Here is a 14,035-nt window from a genome sequence, read left to right on the forward strand (position 1 = left end):
AATAATACCCTAACTAATACAGCCCCAGCCCACTTCCTTTCCCTCTAACCTAACAGCCCCATAAATAATAATACCCTAACTAATACAGCCCCAGCCCACTTCCTTTCCCTCTAACCTAACAGCCCCATAAATAATAATACCCTAACTAATACAGCCCCAGCCCACTTCCTTTCCCTCTAACCTAACAGCCCCATAAATAATAATACCCTAACTAATACAGCCCCAGCCCACTTCCTTTCCCTCTAACCTAACAGCCCCATAAATAATAATACCTAACTAATACAGCCCCAGCCCACTTCCTTTCCCTCTAACCTAACAGCCCCATAAATAATAATACCCTAACTAATACAGCCCCAGCCCACTTCCTTTCCCTCTAACCTAACAGCCCCATAAATAATAATACCCTAACTAATACAGCCCCAGCCCACTTCCTTTCCCTCTAACCTAACAGCCCCATAAATAATAATACCCTAACTAATACAGCCCCAGCCCACTTCCTTTCCCTCTAACCTAACAGCCCCATAAATAATAATACCCTAACTAATACAGCCCCAGCCCACTTCCTTTCCCTCTAACCTAACAGCCCCATAAATAATAATACCCTAACTAATACAGCCCCAGCCCACTTCCTTTCCCTCTAACCTAACAGCCCCATAAATAATAATACCCTAACTAATACAGCCCCAGGCCACTTCTTTCCCTCTAACCTAACAGCCACATAAATAATAATACCCTAACTAATACAGCCCCAGCCCACTTCCTGTCCCTCTAACCTAACAGCCCCATAAATAATAATACCCTAACTAATACAGCCCCAGCCCACTTCCTTTCCCTCTAACCTAACAGCCCCATAAATAATAATACCCTAACTAATACAGCCCCAGCCCACTTCCTTTCCCTCTAACTGCAATGAAAATGGACAAAGATGCACCTTTGTATTACAATTTATTTGTAGATTTTCACAAAATGTTTTTTTTTCTCACTTGAAACATTATTACAAACACAATGAAAAAGTACTGTACAACAAAAAAACAATCATTACTGAAATGAAAGCTAGACAGTCAGGGAGCATCGGAAATTCCAAAAACGATGGATAAAGGACTACCAAGAACTACATTTAGCTAATTTTGACGGCGAGGAAATATTTAAAAAATGTCAGTGGTGCTCTCTGGACCTTGATGAAGGCCGAATGAGGCCCAGGCAAAATGACACACCTGCCATAGCTTTTTACTGTCAAAATGCCTTTCAAAGACAAGGAGAAATTCGCTCTTGCCACTATATTGTCACGGATCCCTCCGGAACATTCATTATGCACACCTGTCCCCTATTCCAACTGATTAGTACTTGTATAAAGTGTGCCCTTTGGTTTCTATTGGGCTGTCGATGATTGTTCCCGTGTCCACTGGTGCTGTGAGTACCTATGCGTTGGTGCAGCTGTTATGCTATATATTGTGTATTATGGGAATCGTCATGTGGCGTTCAACAAGGTTTACCCTCGCTCTTTTGTTTGGGTACAGCCCAGTGTTTGTGTATACGTGTTTGTTTTGGGTGTATTAAAAACCCCTATTGTGTATTCCTGCACCTGTCTCCATAATTCTTTATTCCAGCATGACATATATTGGTTGTGTTACCAGGATCTTAAATTGTATAAAAATAAAGTTGTACACTCAATATATATACACTCCAAAGAATTGATTAAGTAAATCTAATAACTGTGCAACTTTATTTTTATACAGTTCAATATTTGTTGGTTAGCGCCTCTACAAAACAATGTGGGTGTGCGTCAGCTCATGCTTTTTACTAAACAGGATCTTGAATTGGCATCACACATGCTAGACAGGCCAACAGTTTTGAAGTCACACTCCTCCAACAGCACAGTGGCTGACTGTGGAATAAATAGGAGGCTGCGAAGGGGAGGACGGCTCATAATAATGGCTGTAATGGAACAAATTAAATGGCATCAAACACATGGAAACTATATGTTTGATGTATTTGATACCATTCCACTCATTCCAATCCAACCATTACCAGCAGTTAAGGTGCAACCAACCTCCTGTGGTGGAATGAGACTGTCTTGCTGGCGGCAGGCATTAGGCCTTACTGACAGATACATGAAGTTACTCTGACATTATCCTGAGATATCAAAACAAACAAACATAAAAATATTATACACAGGACCTAGAGTGAGCAGTATAGTTACTCTGGACTCTAAGGCCTGATGGCTTGGGCTGGGATTCAATCTGTAGCGCGCTTGACATTTTAAGGTACTTTCTGATTGAGCCAACATCTGCAGCGTTTACTGTGAATGTGATCTCAGCAAACACAGGAACATTGCCTTTCAAAGGCACATTATTGTCGACAGCGCTCTACAGCGAACCTTGGATTGAATCCCGGCCTAGGCCACAGGAAGGACATTCACTCCTTCTTCTTCATAGTCTTCTTCGTTCCACAACACTTGCGGAAGCAGACTTTGCAGCATTTAACGGTGACCATGACAACAATGAGAACTATAGTGAGTAGCAGAGTGAACACGTCCAGACTGTGGTACTGGATCCAGTTGAGGTCGTGAGCGGCGGGTCTTAGGTGTTCCGCTCCGCCGTGGCGCATAACAAACTCCGCCCAGAACACAGCCAGGTCCAGGGGCTCGATGGGACGGTCCTTATGTACCGCTGACAGCTTCAGCATCTTCTCCTTGTAACTGGGGCAGAAGGACAGATGAAACAGGGTTTCCAATCTCCTCATAGACTGGGGCTGAATTCTAATGAGGAACTCAGACGTTTATTTAAATCATGCATTGTTGGCAATATCATATTTGCACTGAAACTCAATATGTAGATCTCAAGTTAGGATTTGGTCCCTGTACTGTTTGCACTGCTATATTTTTATCCTACTTGTCCTGTTTATTTGAGCTTGTGTCCTAAAACGTGTCTACACCTCAACAATTTATAACTATTTTTACCAGAAAGGTGAAATTTTAACCTATCTTGGAGAATGCAGCATTACTAGTTATTGTTGATGGTCCTCTCATGATAAAAATGACTTTCAGGGATGATGTAGATTCCATTTTAGATTACATGTAGTTAGTTACATTTAAGAGGTTAGTATTTTCAGTGTATAACATGTCCTTGTAACATTATTATGCTGAACAAAAATATAAAACGCAACATGTAAAATGTTGTTCCCAGAAATGTTCCATATGCACAAAAAGCTTTTTTCTCTCAGATTTTGTGCACAAATTTGTTTTTACATCCCTCTCAGTGAAGATTGTCTTTGCCAAGATAATCCATCCACTTGGCAGGTGTGGCATTTCAAGAACGAATTAAACAGCATGATAATTATACAGGTGCATCTTGAGCTAGGGACAATAAAAAGCAACTCTAAAATGTGCAGTTTTGTCACAACACAATGCCTCAGATGTCTGAAGTTGAGGGAGCGTGCAATTGGCATGCTGACTATTGGAATGTCATCCAGAGCTGTTGCAAGCTAATTTAATGTTAATTTCTCTACCATAAACTGCCTCCAACGTTGTTTTAGAAAATTTGGCAGTATGTCCAACTTGCCTCACAACCACAGACCATATGTATGGCGTTGTGTGGGTGAGCGGTTTGCTGATGTCAATGTTTTGAATAGAGTGCCCCATGGTGGTGGTGGGGTTATGCTATGAGCATAAGTTATAGACAACAAACACTATTCCATTTTATCGATTGGCATTTTGAATGCCCAAAAATATTGTGATGAAATCCTGAGGCCCATTTTCTATTAAAGATATCTGTGACCAACAGATGCATATCTGTATTCCCAGTCATGTGAAATCCATAGATTAGGCATTAACTTGTTTATTTCAATTGACTGATTTCCTCAATTGAACTGTAACTCAGTAAAATCGTAGAAATTGTTGCATGTTGCGTTTATATTTTTGTTCAGTATACTTCCTTGTATTACGTTAACATGTCTGACCTCTTGTCGTTGATGACCTTGTTGAGGGCCTCCACCAGTTTCTCTGAGGTGATATCGAACAAAGTGAGCACTTCCCCGACACCCCTCACCACCATGCGATGTACGTTGTCACTCTGGTCACCGAACAACGGAAGCATCACCATGGGAACACTGTTACAGATCCCCTCGTAGATACCGTGGGTTCCTCCGTGGGTGATGAAGGCCTTGACCTTGGGGTGGCCTAGAACATGAAACATAGAACATTCACCACGAAGAAGATGTATTGTTTCTCTTGCAAAATGGCAACAACAGTAGCATGTGTTTACTGAGAAGAGTACCCCTCTGTAACCCAGGTGGTTTTCATCATAACTATATCATTGTAACATTATCTCTGATGATGTGAGACGAAACCAACCCAGCAGATCATTCTGAGGAAGCCACTTCATCAATCTGACATTGTCTGGAGTGTTCTCAGGCACCACTCCTGTGTACCTCCACACCACCTGAAAACAGAGAACAGTTTACTTAGCTTATCAAGTCATATAGAATCATCTGCCAATTCTGGATATAGTGGTGAAGGTACAGCACTTTGTAGTGGAATATAAATGTGTGTCTGGAGAGTTAAGACATAGCTCCAGTGTACGCCACACAAACTGAACATAGAACAGCAGCTTGCCATGATCCTTGCCGTAGTATATGAAGAATGGAGAATATGCAAATGTCATTGAAACTTCATGTAATTACAGCATTCCTCAGAGTTAAGTACAACGGGGGACAAAGGACTTGTTCTTAGTCTAGATTAGATTAATGGTGGATTGGAGATTAGGCCTATATGCAGCGTTGGGTAGGTAATTTTGTAAATGTAATCCATTAGTTACTATTTACCTGTCCAAAATAGTCATCAGTAACGTAACTTTTAGATTACCCAAACTCAGTAACATAATCTAATTACTTTCAGATTACTTTCTCCTTAGAAAGGAATGAGAAGAAGACAAAAATGAATATTACAAATTGAGTGACATCTATTGCAGGATAAATCCGTGTTAGAGTTTACATAGCTGGCCATTAATGGATGTTGCATTTCACATTACGGGTTGGTTATGTTGGCTTCTTCTAACCAATTGCTTTCTACTATAGATAATTATACAATTAGGCTGTATTGATTTTGTTTTATTAGGATCTCCATTAGCTGACACCAATGGCTACAGCTAGTCTTACTGGGGTCTAACGAAAAATCATCATGCAATCATGGCTCTGTATAATACTGTATGTTTTCTTGAATTTGTTCCCGACCTGGGAAGAAACCCCTGGTGGCATGTCTGGTGGTGTAAGTGTGTTTGTCAGTGTTGTATGTAAGTTGACTATGCAAACAATTTATTTCTTATAAAAACAAGAATTGATGCATTCAGTCTCCTGAACTCTTAGCCAAGAGGGACTGGCATGCATAATATTGATACAGTGCCTTGCGAAAGTATTCGGCCCCCTTGAACTTTGCGACCTTTTGCCACATTTCAGGCTTCAAACATAAAGATATAAAACTGTATTTTTTTGTGAAGAATCAACAACAAGTGGGACACAATCATTAAGTGGAGCGACATTTATTGGATATTTCAAACTTTTTTAACAAATCAAAAACTGAGAAATTGGCAGTGCAAAATTATTCAGCCCCCTTAAGTTAATACTTTGTAGCGCCACCTTTTGCTGCGATTACAGCTGTAAGTCGCTTGGGGTATGTCTCTATCAGTTTTGCACATTGAGAGACTGAAATCAGTTGACTGATTTCCTCATAAAATCATTAAATTGTTGCATGTTGCATTTATATTTTTGTTCAGTGTAAATGTAAAATGTTTTTGTAAACTAACTCTTCCACCGTGCCTCAACAAGACCTGGATTAGTTTGTGGATGAGTCAGGAGAGGATGGCTTCGTGGTCTTCACCCTGGGCTCTATGATCTCTCAGATGCCTGAGGAGAAAGCCAAGCAGTTCTTTGATTCCTTCAGCAAGATCCCTCAGAGGGTAAAGACACCTCGATGCTGGCCCAAATGGCACCCTATTCCATATATTGCACTACTTTTGACCACAGCTGGTCAAAAGTAGTTCACTATATAGGGAATAGGGTGTTATTTGGAACGCATCCATCGTCTGTCTATTACATAATGTTTCCCACAGTTAACCATTTCTGACCAACACAATCTTTAAGTATACAGTCTCTACGTCTTCTGTAGACATCAACAACTGACAACATATTTCCTGAGCTTTCTTACATCTCCTAGATATAGGACAGACACTTTAAAACCTTATTCCTTATGATTTTACTGTCTTTTTTGATATTTATGAATGAATGCGTTTCAATGGGCTGTAGTAGTAAAGGCCAAATTCGATATTTTAACAAATAACATTTTTTATATATATTTTTAATACCAAATGGGGTCCTGAAATTCAAAATCTAATAGCTTAATGATCAATAGTATGACCATCTTAAAACAATTCCATTTGTTAGCTTAGTTGAGATGTTAGTTTGTAATAGCACAGTACTATTGCGTGCTAACCATATAGGCAGGGTTGGGGACTAATGATTTACATGAAATCCGTTACATGTTTTTTGTAATATGTTACATGTATCTGTAATCTGTTATCAGCAGCAAAAAAGTGTAATCATATTACAGAAACGTTTGAAAAACTAGATGATTAGTTCTACGATTACTTTTCAATTATTTTAAGCTGCCTTATCATTGTTGTAGCGACCTGTGGACAGCCAGTGAAAAATACGCTCTTGCAACAGCTGCATAGTACAGATCCCAGCCTATGGAATAAAAATTTGAGTCAGTTCTTCCTTTCTAAACTCCTCAGTGATATTTTCTTCCATATTGTTAAAAACAAGTTTAATTTAAGAAGACCACGAGTGGGGCTTTTGTTGCTCAATCTCATTTGTGCTGATAACAAAAAACTGTCCACAGGCCTAACAGATAATGCTCAAACTTGTCCACTTTTGCTAGACTTAAACAGCTTATTGAGATATCAATGTGTCACCAACAACAATGTAAACAATAGGCCTATAGTAAATGCAGCATATGGCATGCATTTTTCACATATAGCACTTTTCGGTAAACTCGTACAAAAAAAGGTGCTATCTAGACCCTAAAAGGGTTCTTCAGCTATCCCCTTAGGAGAACCCTTTGAATAACCATTTTTGGGTCCAGGTAGAACCCTTTAGGGTTCAATGTAGAACCCTTTCCACGTAGGGTTATACCTGGAACCAAAAAGGGTTCTCCCATGGGGACAGCCAAATAACCCTTTTGGAATCCTCTTTCTCAGAGGAGTGTTCAAGCATGCCATTCCATGAGCGCAGCATAAACAACAGAGTAGGTTAATAAGTCCTTTGTTTTTGGGTTATGCTCAGGTAAAACAATTTGGCCAATCTATAGTTCCAACAGTGCTGTAAAGTACTTTTTAAAAAATACTTGAAGTTCTACTTAAGTCGTTTTTTGGGGTATCTGTACTTTACTTTACATTTTTGACTACTTTTACTCCACTACATTCCTAAAGAAAATAATGTACTTTTCACACTTTACAATTTCCCTGACACCCAAAAGTACTTGTTACATTTGGAATGCTTAGCAAGACAGGAAAATTGTCTAATTCACACACTTATCAAGAGAACATCCCTGGTCATCCCGACTGCCTCTGATCTGGCGGACTCACTAAACATAAATGCTGTAAATGACGTCTTCGTGTTGTAATGTGTCCCTTGCAATCTGTAAATAAATAAATAAACTATTTGTGCCGTCTGATTTGCTTAATATAAAGGAATTGGAAATTATTTATACTTAAGTACATTTAAAACCAAATACATTTAGACTTTTACTCAAGTAGTATTTTACTGGGTGGCTTTCACTTTTACTTGAGTCATTATCTTTGAAGTTTTCTTGACTTTTACTCAAGTATGAACATTTGGTACTTTTTCCAAAACTGATTTCCAAATCCTATTCTTGAAGATCAAAGGGTATTATATTAATTGGAATGACTGGAAATCAGTCAGACTGGATTTTAATGTAAAGAAAGTGTTTGTCCTCAGGCCTGGAGGGAGGCCAAAATCATTCAAATGCAATGCAATTCATCTATGAACAAATTAACAACAGACTTCCAGCATGCTTTCAGATAAAGGCTCTCAACATGCACTGCACTTACACAATTGACTGATGATTGGTTGAAATAAATTCAAAAGAAGAAGATTGTGGGAGCTATACTGTTAGATTTCAGCCTCTGTGTCCATGTATACTGGTGATTCAGCCCTATATGCGTCAGCAACCACAGCTAGTGAAATCATAATCTATGGATTTCATGTTACTGGGCAGGGGTGCAGCCATGGGTGGGCCAGGTCCAGCCAATCAGAATGAGTTTTTCACCACAAAAGGGATTTATTACAGACATAAATATTCCTAAATTTCATCAACTGTCCGGGTGGCTGGTCTCAGACGATCCCGCAGGTGAAGAAGCTGGATGTGGAGGTCCTGGGTTGGCGTGGTTACACGTGGTCTGTGGTTGTGAGGCCGGTTGGATGTACTGCCAAATTCTCTAAAATGACGTTGGAGGCAGCTTATGGTAGAGAAATGAACATTAATTTATCTGGAAACAGCTCTGGTGGACATTTCTGTGGCATTGTACTGTGTGACAAAACTTTACACTTTGGAGAATTACTTGTTCCTTATCTTTTATTTCTTATTCTTGATTAGGGACTTGAAGGTAACCACTTCACTGTAAGGTCTACACCTATTGTATTCAGTGCATGTGATTAATAAAATGTGATTTTATTTTAAGGTGCACCTGTGTAATGATCATGCTGTTTAGTCAACTTCTAAGAAGTAAGTAAAAACAACCACATATCACAGTTATTGCAAGTAGACCTTTCTCCGAAATATCTGCAGAACCACACACACGACGAACCAAACACACGATGAACCAAACACACAATGAATTGTGGTCCTTCACTATGCAATGGAATTGTATGTACATACAGGCAAAAAAGAAAGATCATCTGCTGTGTGAAACCTTACCTCATGGGGCTCATCAATATTTCACACTGAACAATATAAACAGACAAGGCATCAAATTATTTAACTCACATTAAAAAAATGTATGTCTAAATTCCACACATCAGTATTAGAACAGTCTTTGGTCTGGTTAGCAAAACATTAACTGAAGGAGGGAGGGTGAAGTTGTGAAAGGATACCATACCTTGATAACACACCCTGTATTCATAGAAGATAAAGGCATGATAAACCCAACAACAATCACAGCCAACCCCAACCCATACCCCACAGAACAATCCCTGCGGAGTAGTTTATCTTCCTGTGGTTGGTAGGGTAGGAACTAGAAGGGCCCCCCAGTTCCTCTGTTAGATTATAGTGGCCACATTCCAGGAAGAAATAACATGTCTGTCCTAAATGGCACCCTATTACCCAAATAGTCAACTACTTTTGACCAGGGCCCAAAGGATTCTGGTCAAAAGTAGTTCACTATATAAGGAATAGGGTACCATTTGGGACACATCAATGCTGTTCCTGGCTCAGGTTTCACTAGCTGAACACAGTGTTTAGAAAAGAGAAAGAATGGAGGGTAGTACATAGAGGGACATTCCCAAACATTCCCAAAGTGAATGTTGAGCAGAAACTCTATTTGAATGTTTTTTCTTTGTATTTTTTGGGATGGGGGTATAAATGCCACAGTAGTGAATCTATCCCTTGAGGTTTCTGGACCTGGTTCCATATTGGTTGCACAGCTATGCACAGTTGAAGTTGTTTGTTTTAAAACACACTCTTATGAGACTCTTTGCTGAAAGTGGAGCTCTTTTACCACAGTTGAAGTAGTTTGTTCTAAAACACACTCTTATGAGACTCACTGCTGAAAGTGGAGCTCTTTTACCACAGTTGAAGTTGTTTGTTCTAAAACACACTCTTATGAGACTCACTGCTGAAAGTGGAGCTCTTTTACCACAGTTGAAGTAGTTTGTTCTAAAACACACTCTTATGAGACTCACTGCTGAAAGTGGAGCTCTTTTACCACAGTTGAAGTAGTTTGTTCTAAAACACACTCTTATGAGACTCACTGCTGAAAGTGGAGCTCTTTTACCACAGTTGAAGTTGTTAGTTCTAAAACACACTCTTATGAGACTCACTGCTGAAAGTGGAGCTCTTTTACCACAGTTGAAGTAGTTTGTTCTAAAACACACTCTTATGAGACTCACTGCTGAAAGTGGAGCTCTTTTACCACAGTTGAAGTTGTTTGTTCTAAAACACACTCTTATGAGACTCACTGCTGAAAGTGGAGCTCTTTTACCACAGTTGAAGTTGTTTGTTCTAAAACACACTCTTATGAGACTCACTGCTGAAAGTGGAGCTCTTTTACCACAGTTGAAGTTGTTTGTTTGAAAACACACTCTTATGAGACTCACCGCTGGAAGTGGAGCTCTTTTACCACAGTTGATGCCGCCAATGTTGACCATGTTGGGCATCCTGGGTTTGGGATACTCAAAGGAGTAGTCATACCTCAGCAGCCAGATCGCCCCGTGACCCAGCAGTTCCCTGTACGTCATGTCCTTCTCCAGGTACCTACTGGTCAGCTCTTCAAAGCTGGCAAACATCAACCCTCCCTAGGAAATCCATGTGGTCAGTGTTGCCGGAGAATAAGCGTGGTACGTAGGATGGGGGAGTGGGGCACTGGGCAGCCTTCTCATCCAGCCCACAGGGGATCCCCCTCAAGAAGTACACCACTGGGATGTTGAAGGGGTCAGTGATGATGTATCCACAGGGTAGGAAGGGGTCGGTCAGCATCAGCTGAAGTATTTCTCCTCTCAGTTGCTGCATCAGGAGCTTGTCATACAGCAGACCCTCACAGCCTTTCACCTGCATGGTGGTGAAGTGAACCAGGTGCTGCACGTTCACGAATATGTCCATTACATCCGGGGCCTTGAGGAATGCAGCGTCCTTCAGTTTGTTGACGTTCTCGTCCAGCTGTGCCTTGCTGTAGGGGACCCTGAAGGTATCAGCCCTGGATGAGGATGGATGTGTCAGGGACCAGCACAACCATCTCATGGCCTCTGGCCGCCAGCTCCTTCACCAGCAGCTTCATGCTCAGCCAGTTGCTCCCGTCTACAGGCATCACCAGGACATTGTCCCCCTGGACAGGTGCTGGACACAGGGCAAGGCAGCACATCAGAATCAGCAGTCCCAGCCTAAGCCCCTGCATGATGCTGCCTCCACCCATTATGCTGTCACCACCATGCTTCACCGTAGCAATGGTGCCATGTTTCCTCCAGAAGTGACACGTCTCTTATCAGACAAGAGAATCGTTTTTCTCGTGGTCTGAGAGTCTTTAGGTGCCTTTTGGCAAACTCCAAGCAGCTATAATGTGCCTTTTACTTAGAAGTGGCTTCCGTCTGGCCACTCTACCATAAAAGCCTGATTGGTGGAGTGCTGCAGAGGTGATTGTCCTTCTGGAAGTTTCTCCCAACTCAACAGAGGAACTTTAGAGCCCATCGGTCCATCGGATTCATGATCACCTCCCTGACCAAGGCCCTTCTCCCCTGATTACTCAGTTTGGCTGGGATTCCAGCTCTAGGAAGGGTCTTGGTGGTTCCAAACTTTTTCCATTCAAGAATGATGGAGGCCACTGTGTTCTTGGGGACCTTCAATGCTGCAGAAAGGTTTTGATACCCTTCCTCAGATCTGTACCTCGACACAATCCTGTCTAGGAGCTGTACGGACAATTCCTCATGGTTTGATTTTTGCTCTGACATGCACTGTCAACTGTGGGACCTTATATATGCAGGTGTGTGCCTTTCTAAATCATGTCCACTTAATTGAATTTACCGCAGGTGGACTCTAATCAAGTTGTAGAATCATCTCAAGGATGATCAATGGAAACAGGACGCACCTGAGCTCAATTTTGAGTCTCATATCAAAGGGTCTGAAAACTTATGTAAAAAGGTATTTCTACAAACATGATTTCAATTTGTCATTATTGTGTATTGGGTGTAGATTGCTGAGAATTGTTTTTTAACATCCATTATAGAATAAGGCTGTAACGTAACGGAATGTGGAAAAAGTCAATGGGTCTGAATATTTTCCAAAGGCACTGTATAGATATAGGATCTTAATTTGACCATTTTCTCACAGCAGGAAAATAATCCCGTAGCAACCGGAAATTAGAATTATTGAATGGATTATAATTGATATTTTTGTAGAGACATTTTAGGGCAAATCAAGTCTGACATTTTAAAGTGTAAACTACAAACTTTAGAAGCTTTTTTAAACCTTGAATACACTACAAGTTTGCATTTCCTGCAACAACAGGCTGATCAAATTAAGATCCTAGGCCAATTGTCGTAGCAGTAGTCGTGTTCACAACTGAAGAGTATAGCCTGTTTGCCTTTCACTATAGCTTAATTGGATATTGTTGTATGTGTAAGCAATACCTAAGTTAGCTATATAAAGTACCAGATAGACCATTTACAGTAACTACTGTTCATTATTGCTCAGTAAATAAACACCATCAGCTGACTGAAGATCTAGCTAAGTAGCTACAGAAAGTAATGGAGAAATTTGACCTTTCCGCAGCAGGCAGCTCTGGTCAGGCAGCTTCATCTTATAGCAGGCTGAGGGACTAACTTACTTCCACTAGCTACAACTATCTAACATGAGTATAGTCAGAAGCCAGCAAGTGCGAGCCAACTTTGTTCAGTTGTTGTTCAGTTTGTTCTATTGGCATGCAAACTTCCTAAAAAGTTCTGCATCTTAGCTAACATTAGTATTTTTATCTTCCAGTATTACTCAGTCTAATCCGTGTACTTCCGGGTATAAACAAAAAACAAAAATGTAATAAAAGTGGTTGTGTTTCCCATTATTCCACGTACAATTTTGATACAATAAATTAGAAAATAATGCAATTTCAAATTCAGAAACAAAAAATAAATATGGAGCCATTTTCTGTTTTTTTTTAACTCTCCTTTTTTGACTTGGAAATAATAATACCCTAACTAATACAGCCCCAGCCCACTTCCTTTCCCTCTAACCTAACAGCCCCATAAATAATAATACCCTAACTAATACAGCCCCAGCCCACTTCCTTTACCTCTAACCTAACAGCCCCATAAATAATAATACCCTAACTAATACAGCCCCAGCCCACTTCCTTTCCCTCTAACCTAACAGCCCCATAAATAATAATACCCTAACTAATACAGCCCCAGGCCACTTCCTTTCCCTCTAACCTAACAGCCCCATAAATAATAATACCCTAACTAATACAGCCCCAGGCCACTTCCTTTCCCTCTAACCTAACAGCCCCATAAATAATAATACCCTAACTAATACAGCCCCAGGCCACTTCCTTTCCCTCTAACCTAACAGCCCCATAAATAATAATACCCTAACTAATACAGCCCCAGCCCACTTCCTTTCCCTCTAACCTAACAGCCCCATAAATAATAATACCCTAACTAATACAGCCCCAGCCCACTTCCTTTCCCTCTAACCTAACAGCCCCATAAATAATAATACCCTAACTAATACAGCCCCAGGCCACTTCCTTTCCCTCTAACCTAACAGCCCCATAAATAATAATACCCTAACTAATACAGCCCCAGCCCACTTCCTTTCCCTCTAACCTAACAGCCCCATAAATAATAATACCCTAACTAATACAGCCCCAGGCCACTTCCTTTCCCTCTAACCTAACAGCCCCATAAATAATAATACCCTAACTAATACAGCCCCAGCCCACTTCCTTTCCCTCTAACCTAACAGCCCCATAAATAATAATACCCTAACTAATACAGCCCCAGGCCACTTCCTTTCCCTCTAACCTAACAGCCCCATAAATAATAATACCAACTAATACAGCCCCAGCCCACTTCCTTTCCCTCTAACCTAACAGCCCCATAAATAATAATACCCTAACTAATACAGCCCCAGGCCACTTCCTTTCCCTCTAACCTAACAGCCCCATAAATAATAATACCCTAACTAATACAGCCCCAGCCCACTTCCTTTCCCTCTAACCTAACAGCCCCATAAATAATAATACCCTAACTAATACAGCCC

General features: G+C 40.6%; 1 pseudogene; it reads right to left on the reverse strand.

The window, feature by feature from the left end:
- Positions 1-1,718: 1,718 nt before the first annotated feature.
- LOC118370602 (UDP-glucuronosyltransferase-like) lies at positions 1,719-11,213 on the reverse strand (annotated as a pseudogene).
- Positions 11,214-14,035: the final 2,822 nt, after the last annotated feature.

The sequence above is a fragment of the Oncorhynchus keta genome, chromosome 7, assembly GCF_023373465.1.
Source record: "Oncorhynchus keta strain PuntledgeMale-10-30-2019 chromosome 7, Oket_V2, whole genome shotgun sequence".
Lineage (NCBI taxonomy): Eukaryota > Metazoa > Chordata > Actinopteri > Salmoniformes > Salmonidae > Oncorhynchus > Oncorhynchus keta.